Source organism: Rhinopithecus bieti, unplaced genomic scaffold (genome assembly GCF_001698545.2).
Source record: "Rhinopithecus bieti isolate Rb0 unplaced genomic scaffold, ASM169854v2 scaffold_17939, whole genome shotgun sequence".
Classification (NCBI taxonomy): domain Eukaryota; kingdom Metazoa; phylum Chordata; class Mammalia; order Primates; family Cercopithecidae; genus Rhinopithecus; species Rhinopithecus bieti.
In genome coordinates, this window is record NW_016809446.1 from 1487712 (window position 1) to 1498483 (window position 10772).

Here is a 10772-nt window from a genome sequence, read left to right on the forward strand (position 1 = left end):
AGATTGCAGTGAGCCAAGATCACGCCACTGCACTCCAGTCTGGTGACAGAGCAAGACTCTGTCTAAAAAAAAAAAAAAAAAAAAAAAAAATGAGTGAACAATCCTCCAGAGCATTTGATAAATCCAATTTCTTTTACTTCCATAAAGACTCTTATCACACTGAAAAGGCGGCACGATATTTTGATATAGCTTACATAAAATACCAGCTCTGAAACAAATGGTTAGTCTAGGTTTGTTGTACCATGTAGGCACTAGCTAAGAGGCCTCTAGAGAAATCTGTTCTGAAAAATCACAAAACTAGTGGCTCCAGAGGTGGCTATTATCAGCCTGTAACATCAGTGTTAGACAAAGGAATGTCTGGACAGAAACCAAGAAAAAAACCCTGAGGCATTTTTAGGTAAGAAATTTTAAGCCAGAATCCATGAGAATATCTTTGTGGCAAAATATATCCATGTATTTCATATTAATAACAACAACAATAAAAATCAGGGGCTGATGTTTTCCTTCTATATCATTTTAACTTTCCTGTAATGCATTATATGCAAGAAAAGTAGAATCAATAAAATTACTTTTTTTAAGGCAAGACATGAACTTGAGTAAATTTGCCTTGAGTTTGGAATTGAATGGTTAGAATTTTTCTTAATCAAATCAAGAAGCTAAGACTTCAAAGTGAGACTGATGCTTGAGGATACAAAAAAAAATCAGTTCCCATGTTCTCATATGCCAAGTGCAACAAGAAAAAGCTAGACTAACTGAAAATCAATGGCTTTCTTGGATCTAACAGAAAACTGAGGTTGAAAAGCAAACCATCACATCAAAGTCTGTAAATGAAGAAGCACTCAGAGGGATACCACAACTGGGGTATGCTTATCAGATGCAGAAGCTGCTGGAGGCATAAACTGGTAGGAACACCTACATGACAATGATCTCATTTAATTCTCAGAACTATCTTATCTGGTGGATAGTATTATCATCACCATCTCACAGAGGAGGAAATTACAACTTTACCCAAGGTTGTAATTTTAGGATGTAAACCCAGATTTGCTGAATTCTAGTGGTGTGGTGGTAAATGATTAACAACTGGCTCTGAGGGATGGGCGTAGCATAAGGGAGTCTGTTTTCTAGCATTTTCCCATTTTCCCACTGTGAATACTTCCGACATGGCTTATTTCAAGCTACCATTAGCTGAATGCAGTGGGGGCACACATGTGCTCCATGGAAGGCAGGACTGGGACAACAATAGCAGAATATCTGTTTCAGAGCTTTAAAAGATAAGCAACATTTCTTTTTAATAACTGCCATATTGACAAAGAAAGGCAAAACATAAATTAACACGTTTGTCAGTTTTACACTGTTTTGGAAATTTACAAAACAAACACCAGGTAGGAAGTTTGCTAACACAGGCTTTAATGAGCAGCTTGGAAATGGGCCCTGCAGAATTGCTGAAGAAGCATTCCAGAATTCTGACTGTACTAAGCAGTATAACATGAATGGTTCAAAGCATGAACCCTACACAGATTGCTGGATGAAATGCCATCCTGGCATCCAGTAACTGGGGGAACTTCATACTCAATTCTCTCCATTACCTTAGATCCTGAGATTTGAGGGTATGAGGCCAAAGGTAACTCATGGCTATCTAGTACATAACCAGTTTTTCTTAGCCCTGGTCCACCAGATTTCTGGCCACTAAAATATGAAGCATTAATTTCAGTGCCAATATATTAGATAAGCAGGTAATATAAAAATCAAGTTAAATAATAATATTATAATACTTTACATATGAAAAAGACTTAACAGTTTACAAAGCAATGACCTGTATATTTTATATGTGATTACTAACTAAATAGCATTCTTCTGAAGTAAGTAGGTTGGAGATGGACTATGTCTATAGAAGGAACAACATTTCTGAGGTAAGAAGTATTCCAGCTATGAACTGAAACTGGATATTCCAGTGTTAACCTCAGCATATTTTCTATTAGGAGATTGAAGCCAAATCTAATGAAAAAAAAAAAAAGTCAGGGATGACAGGGACAGAGCAGGGATGACAGGGACACGGACTGGTGAAATTCATTTAAGATTCAGTCACATTTTAATTAAAGAATAAAACTTATCATTGCCTTTCTTCAGATTTTACATATGGCTGCAATTCCTCTCTTGAAGGATGGCTCTTTCCAAATATGAAAGACCCAAGCCTCATTTACTAAACAAATATTCCATGCCATTAAAAAAGTAAATTTTCTAGAGTAAGACAAAATCAATCAACTGTTAAAGATTTTAAAAAGCCGTTTCACAATTTGTCCATTTGTTTTTGTTAGTAGAACACGAATGCCACAGAAATAGTAACATATTCTCCAATTTGGTTTACTTTGAGTTAGTATTAGGCCAGCCGGTAGGAAATATGTCATGGACTAGAGCAGAAAATGATTAATTGCCATCGAGAGACACCAATTGTAAGTTTTTTAAGAGTTCAGATAAGAAAACGATCTTTTCAGACTGTGGTGGTCAGGGAAGGCTTTATCTCAGGTACACATGGCAACTGATTGTCAGCCAACACTAGCAGTATGTCCCAGTGAGAGGAAACCGACAGAATTACCATAGAGATTGGTTTTATTTAACTTTAATCCTCTGGGCCTGAAATGTTTAAATAGCATGCAGAGAATATTTGGGAGTATTTATCAATTTTAGTACAAGTTGAAAGAAAGTGAAAATGTTGCTGAAATATATTTTTTTGAGTAGTCTAAGAATTTTAAAATGTAATGTAGCACAGATAAATGGAAGCTTATTCACCTGGAGACAAAAACATTTTGGAACCTTGCTTGTTACACTAAAATTAATATATTTTAATATTAGGCACAACACAAGATTACTAAGTGTACTTAGCTGATTAAAAACAATGTTTTAGTATTGAAGCATTCTGTGAGAAGTATGTTACTAGAAATAAAACTGCATTGGTGATTCTTAACCTGCACCCCTTTGAGTCTGAGAGATGAGCTCTCACTTTAGAAAATGATTGTTAAATGTATGCATTTTTCAGTCATTGTTGGGGTTCCTTGTTCCCCTGAAGCCCACATGAGTATTCAGGCTTAAAATCCTAGCTTTATACAAAAATGTATAACATACTTAGATACAAAATTTAAATTTAAATATAAAATTTTAATATAAAATGTATTATTAGGCTTTGAGCCAATTACCCAGCATTATAAGTTGTATTTTACCCTTGGGTTTTCCAATCCGAAGTCTTACCCCACAAAGTGGGATAGGATAAGCTGCTGGACCCTATGTTCACCTTTTTATTGTATAAGGCCTTATGGTTGTGTAATTTGCATAATTTAATTACAATTAGAAAGGGGGAAATGCTGGCCAGATAAAACCAGCAGACACCCTTGAACACACTTTATAGTGGCCAAAATTTGTCAATTTTTTGGTTAAAGTCCACAACTATGTTGAAATGTCTGTTTCTCCCAAAAATTATGTAAGTTTCTGCTTCACATATTTTTGGTTGTTAGGTGCACATATATTTATAACTTTTACATATTCGTGATGGACTAAACCTTTTCCATTACAAATGTGCCTCTATCTCTTATAACAAATTTTGGCTCAAAGTCTGTTTTGTCTCATACTAGTACAAGCCATTCCAGCTGCTTGTATGGTATATCTTTTTTCTTTTTTTCTTATACTTTCAACATATTTGTATCTTTGATTATAAAGCGTGTTTTTCCCAAATGTCATATACTTGGGTTTTTTTTTTTTTTTTTACTTTAGTTTGGCTAGCTTTTTATTGGATTGCTTAATCTGTTCACATGTAATGTTTTTAGTGATATGGTTGCATTTATGTCTTCTCCCTTGCTTTTATTTTCTATATGTCTAACGACCATTTTGGATTTTCTTCCTTCTATGTTGCTTCTTTTCTAACTAAAATATTTTCTAGGGTACCAATTTAATTTATTTAATGATTCTTGAATATGTATTTTAAATCATTTCTTTAGTGGTGGTTTTAGGGCTTACAATAGACATATATACTCTACAGAATCTATTTCTAATGTATATTAATTAAATTTTATTAAGATATAGAATTTAGTTCTGGGTAGTTCCATTGCTCTCCTCTTTGTGCTATTTGTTTACATATTACATCTTTATATGTTACAACCTCAACAATACATTGTTATAATTATTGTTTTATGCAGTTTTATGTGTTTTAAATATTATAATTATTACTTTATATTGTTTCATGTCTTTTAAAGAAACTAAGAGACTAAAAGAGAGCATAAATGAATTTATAAATTTTTTAAAAATAACCTTTTTATGTACCATTGTTTTGGTTCCTTTATTTCTTCCTGTAGATTATAATTACCATCTGGATTATTTTTTAACTTCAAAATAATTACCACCTCTCTCCTTTGTGGTGGTGGTGTTAAGTATATTTCTAAAGTTCATAAGCCCAACAATAAAATCTTTCGACATTGTTTTATGCAATTGTTTTTTAAATTAATTAAGATAAGAAAAATAGTAAAACATATAAATATACAGTATTTCATTATTACTGACATAATTACTGGGGCTTTTTGGTCTTTTTTTGTTTGGATTCACATTATTTTCTTGTGTCATTTCCTTTAGTATGAGGGAATTTCTTTAGTGTTTATTTTAAGGACAGCCCTCTAGGAACAAATTTTATTAGGTTTTATTTATCTGGGACTGTCTTTTCTTCATCTTTGTTCTTGAAAAGTGGCTTTACTGCATATATAGTTCTCAGTTGACAGCTTTTTTTCTTTCAGGACTTTGAATGTGTCATTTCCCTGGTTTTCATCCTCAGTTGTTCCTGCTGAAAAGTCAGTTGCTAATCTTATTGTGATCCCTTTGTGATGATTTATGAGTCATTTTTCTTTCTGCTTTAAGATATTCTCTTTATCATTGGTTTCAAATTTTTTGCTATGGTATGTTTGGGTGTGTTTCTTTTGTGCTCATCCTACTTGAAGTTCAGTGAGCTTTTTTAGATGTGTAGATTAGATGGGTAGGTGTGCTTTTCAGCAAATTTGGGAAAATTTCAATCATTATTTCTTTCAATATTGTTTCAGTCTTATCCTCCCTCTCTTCTCATTCTGGTACACCCATTATACACATGTGGGTATGCTTAATGATTTCCTACATTTTTTGAGACTGTTTTCTTCATTCACTTATGTATATTTTTAGATTGTATGACCTCTATTGATCTGTCTTCAAGTCTGCTATGTTCTGCCAACTTAAATTTACTGCTTGTTTTATTATACTTAAAAACTCCCGAATCTTTATATGATTCTTAAAAAATAATTTCTATCTATGTTATATTTGATTAGTTATTGATGTCATGCCTTCCTTTAATTATTTGGACTTGGTTTCCATTAGGGTTTTGAACATATGAGCAAGCTAGGATGGAAACAATCAGGGACCCAGTATTCTTGGTCTTTCATTGCTGAATTGGAGCCCTAACCCTATGAGCGGGAGTTGGGGAAAAGGGGAGCTCAGTGTCAGGGAAGGGAGCCCTACTTCATGCAGTCAAACCTGCCAGGGATAGAACTTCTGCAACACAGCCCTGAGGCAGGATAATTGATGCTGATGACCTTCCCTCCTGGCTAAGTTCATAGCACTAGACTAGGAGCTAGCGAGAGCTCTTGTTTTTTTGATTGCACCTGCTGAGAACAAAGCATCTGGAGCAGAGCTTCCATCCCATAAAGCTGGCAGAGGGATGTAGGAGTAGATCATGGCCCAAATGTCACTGACTGTTTTCACTGAGATTTAGTAGATGTTCTTGAATAAATGTTTCTTCATTTGCTGTATGCCTTTGGGGCAAATCCAGAAACTTTAAATGGTTGTGTGTGTGTGTGTGTGTGTGTGTGTGTGTGTGTGTGTGTTTAAATATAATTTTCACCAGTCAAATAATTGTTTCACTAGAGAGTTTACTGAGCTTTTCACACTATCATTATGGAGGTCTTGACCTGTCTATTGTTTGTTTCACTAATTTTTATTGATTATTTACATGTTAGTAACTGCTAAGGAGAATATTCTGAGAGGCAAGAAACTGCCTTTTGTATTTTCATTTCTGCTATGTGTACAATTTTCTTACAGATTTCATCCTTAAAGAATCTAGGCTTTATTGCTGGTCAATTACATAAGGGTTCTGTAAATTGTTACAGATAAGTCTAAATGACCTGTGATCTGGACCAGGCTGATTCTCTGGTATCTTATTTGTTTTTGTCTTTCTATTCCCCTTTCTGTCTGCGGCTATTGGATTTTTAGATCAGAACAATGTGAGATGTTCTTGCTGTACCAGACTGCGACAGAGCTTGAAACCAAATTTCCAAGGTTAACTTACCAAAGTCACATATCCAGCAAGTACCAAGGCTCAATGAAATTGAAATGTGAACCCATCTATTTTGTCAGAAATTCCGTTTTATTGCTATTGCAGTTATATTGTTTGTTTTATTGTTGTTATTGAGTTGGCTCTATCACATTTGCTTTTGTTGTACTAGCTTTTCTCTTCTGCCCATTTCCCCCTGCTTAAAATCCCTATTCACTTTTAAATGTCCTGGGCTCCCATGCTGCCACATCCTACACATAATGTGAAGAATCAGCACAGATAGGAGGAATAAATGTGGGAAAACCAAGATGTAAACCTTGAACCAATTTAATGATATACCCTTAGGCAGGTGCATTACCCATGACCCTATAAAAATACAAGATTACTAAGAGTCCAAAAGAGATCAAGCATATGAACTCATTTGGAAATCAGTAAAGTAAAAATAAATTTAATGGATTATCATTGTTAACAGTACCAACAATAATAACTAAATAACCATTTTCACAAAATGTTTGGAGCTTAAGTTCTGGAATGATATGATAGTGTCTGTATCTACAAGTGATAACAAATATTGACATGTATTAAATATTTAATTCAAATTAAATATTAAATGTCAACTTATTCACTGGGCTGAGGATTAATATTCAGAATCTTTACGTAGGTGAAATTTATATTCTAGCAAGGAAGACAGGTTAACAGAAGTTACGAGGAAAAGTAACCCCAGAATACTGATTATTCTGACAGTCACAGTAGTTCTGTTTCTCTGTATAAGGCTGGACTCCTTGTCATTGTGCATTATAACCCTTCATACTGTGCATTATAATTCTGAAGGAAACAGGATAAGCATTTTTAGATGGCAGCTGTTTATTTTGTCTGTCCAGAATTCCTTCTTCATTCTTTTGACATGAATTCTTTTTTTGCCAGGGGGAAACCCATTACATGTGTGTTCTCACCACAAAGTGTTCACAGAACCAAAGACATGATAATCAAAATCTTATTTGAGATTTTCTGACAAAACTATAAGAGAAGAAATTCAATTTCACTGGAAATGAAAAGTGAATTATTTAAGAGCCTAGGCCTGCTGGGGCCTCCTCTGCCACCCTAAGGAGGTAGCCTGCCTAAGAACGACGCCACCGTATTTTCAGCAGAGCTGATGAAAGGAGAGAGCCAGATACTTGTTGATTTTGTTTGGGCTTCAGGTTTCAGCCAGTTCTGAAGGTAGCTCAGTCCTTTGGATTTTACCCTTACAAAAGCCAACCAATTACCTTCTTATTTTAAGCTACACGGGAATTTTTTCATTTTCGACTGAGGGAGTTTTACTAACAAAGTATTGTTCCTATAAATGTCCAATTTCTTCTTGTCTTAGATTGGGATGCTATAACAAAATTCCTTAGACTGTGTGGCTTATAAACAACAGAAATTTATTTCTCACATTTCTGGAGATTGGAACTCTGAGATCAGGGTGCCAGCCCGGTTAGGTTCTGATGAGGACTCTCTTCCAGGTTCCAGACTGCCAACTTCTCATTGTATCCTCACATGGTAGGAAGAAAGCAAATTAACTATCTGATGTCAACTTATAAGGGCACTAATCCCATTTATGAGGGTGCTACCTTAATGACTTAATTACCTCCCAGAGCCTTATATCCATATATCATCATGCCGGGGACTAAGTTTCAGCATCTGATTTTTGGGAGAATACATTCAGTCCATAACACTTATCCTTTAGAAAGACTCTAATATGAAGAAAAAGATGAAATGGACCTTCAGCTCTGCAATGTATCTGTGACTAGATCAGAAATCAGTAGTATAGTAGAACAGTCAATCTTGATACACATTATGTCATTAAAATATGTAAAATATACATATTTACTTATATAAATATACATATATAGATACAGACAGTGATTTTCCTTCTCTTTCATACTAGTTGTCTAATGCATCTTACTTTGTAATTAACTGAATGTATTACTGATTCTTTGGGCCAAGTACAGAAAATTCTGCTTTAGGAAATGCTAAGATTGAAGCTGCCTCCAAAACACATGCTACTTGTGATATTTTATGTGCTATTATATGGCCTTGACTTTCTCTTGGAGAGTGTCTTCTTGCACTGTTGGGTGCATATAGATAGAACTGGAAAATTGGAGGTAAGATTAAAAGAGAATCTTACTTACACAGTGCTCATTAGAAATATTCTTTCTGAAGCCATAATTAAGGCTGAGACTGGCTATTTTTCATGCAGTAGTAAACACAGACTAGAAATCAAAGACTTTCCCAGGGCCTAATTTATCTACTTACCATGGGTCCTCTATGAGGTCCAAGCTATTTCCAAGATGCACTATGCATATTGGGCTCCAGGACGATTAAGGAAATAGAAATGCTAACAGATAATCTAAGTAATCATTGAGTCAAAGAAGAAATCTGAAGATAAATCAGAAAATATTTTAAACTAAATGATAATGAAAATATGGCAGATCAATAATCATAAGAGTAGCTAAAGCAGTGCTTAGAAGAAAATTTATAGCACTAAATGCCTGTATTAGAACAGATAGTAACCTGACAGTGATCTGTGGCTACAATGTAAGAAAATAAAATAGCAAAATAAACCCAAAGCAAACAGAAGACAAAAATACATAAATATGATATAAATCAAGAAATAGAAAATGGCAAATAGGAAAAATCAGTAGTCAAAAAACACTATTTGGAAAATCAGTCAAATTGAGAAGATTGTGGCTCTACAGGAAAGAGAGGGGGGAAAACTGCAGACATTTTAGGAATGAAGTATAAAGAAAGAAAAAAAGTCACATCACCAAAGATCTTCAAACAATAAATAAGTAATAAGCCCATATAAGAAACACTTATATGCTGAATTTGAAAAAAATTGATAAAATGGACAAACACAGCTTGCCAAAATTAATATAAGAAGAAAGAGAAAACTGGAAAAACTTGGTCTCAATTAAGAAAACTGCTTTTAAGTGAAACACCTTCCCCAAAGAATTATCCTGGACTAGATTGTTTCACTGGTGTATTCTACAGATCATTAAGAAAAAAAGACCTCATTCTTATAAAAACTCTTTCAGAAATTGAAGGAGAATGGAACATTCTTCCCTTTTTTGTAGAAGGTTAGTATTATCTTAATTCTGAAACCTAATTCAGAAAAATAAAAGAAAACATTACAGACCAATATCTCTCCTGTACATAGACACACACACATACATTACAATTAGTAAATACTGTCCAACAATCTATAAAATGTAGGGAATTGCTCAAAGGAGACATAGCAATAACAATGAACATATGGGACATATGAGTGTAGCACAGTGACCAAAAGCTCAGGTTCCAGAGGCTGAATACATCTGTTCACAGTGTGGATCCACAACTTACTAGCCTTATGACTTTGGGAAATTATCTTACTTTTCTAATATCACATTTCTTCACTTGTGAAATGGAAAAAATAGTATGTACTACTCACTAGATGTCAGGGTTGAATTAGATAATACATACACAGTGCTTTTAACCTGCATATTTTGTACACATTTGCCACCCATTAAATATTTGTCATTGTCATCATCATCATCATCACCATCATCATCATTAAAGATGTACTTCAAATATTTGGCAAGTAACCTGTGAACCTGAAGTTTAGGAGCCAATTTATGATTACAGTTAAAGATAAATTGACAAAAAATTGTGACTTACGTCTTAAAACTAGTGAGCTTGCTTACGGGGGCTCTGGAGATGAGAAAAATAATCATTTTTCAAAGTGGTCATAAACAGCCATTTTGTAATTGGAGGCTGAATGGGAGGAAGAGAAAACAATAACAAAGACATTGAGGTGAATAGAGAGGGAGTACAAAGAATCACTCCAGAAGCCTACTTTACTCTCTATGTCATAAATCAATAGTCTCTCATCTTGTAACAAGTGAGTTAACGAGAGAAAGAGAGAAACCACCTTGTACATTATTTTTTAGTCTATAAAAACTATGTTCTCCTGGGTTCAAGCTGTTCTCCTGCTTCAGCCTCCTGAGTAGCTGCGATTACAGGCATCCACCACCATGCTCAGCTAGTTGTTGTTTTTCACTATGTTGGTCAGGCTGATTTCAAACTCCTAACCTCAAGTGACCTGCCTGCTTCGGCCTCCCAAAGTGCTGGGATTACAGGTGTGAGCCACCGTGCTCGGCAACGAATATTCTTTTTAATATCTTTTTCACATATTGGACTAGATGACATTTTGTGTACCTCCAAGCTTTAAGTTCTTATGTATTTTCTCTTTTTATATTTTCAACCACCCCACAAAGTAAGAAGGAACTATAAATTCATAAAAACTTCAAGAGTGGAAAGTTAAATAAATTCCCCAAAATCAAACCAAATAAATGTAAAGAAAGAATTTGAACTTTTCTGACTTCATTACAGTATTCTTTTTTTTTTTTTTTTTTTTTTTTTT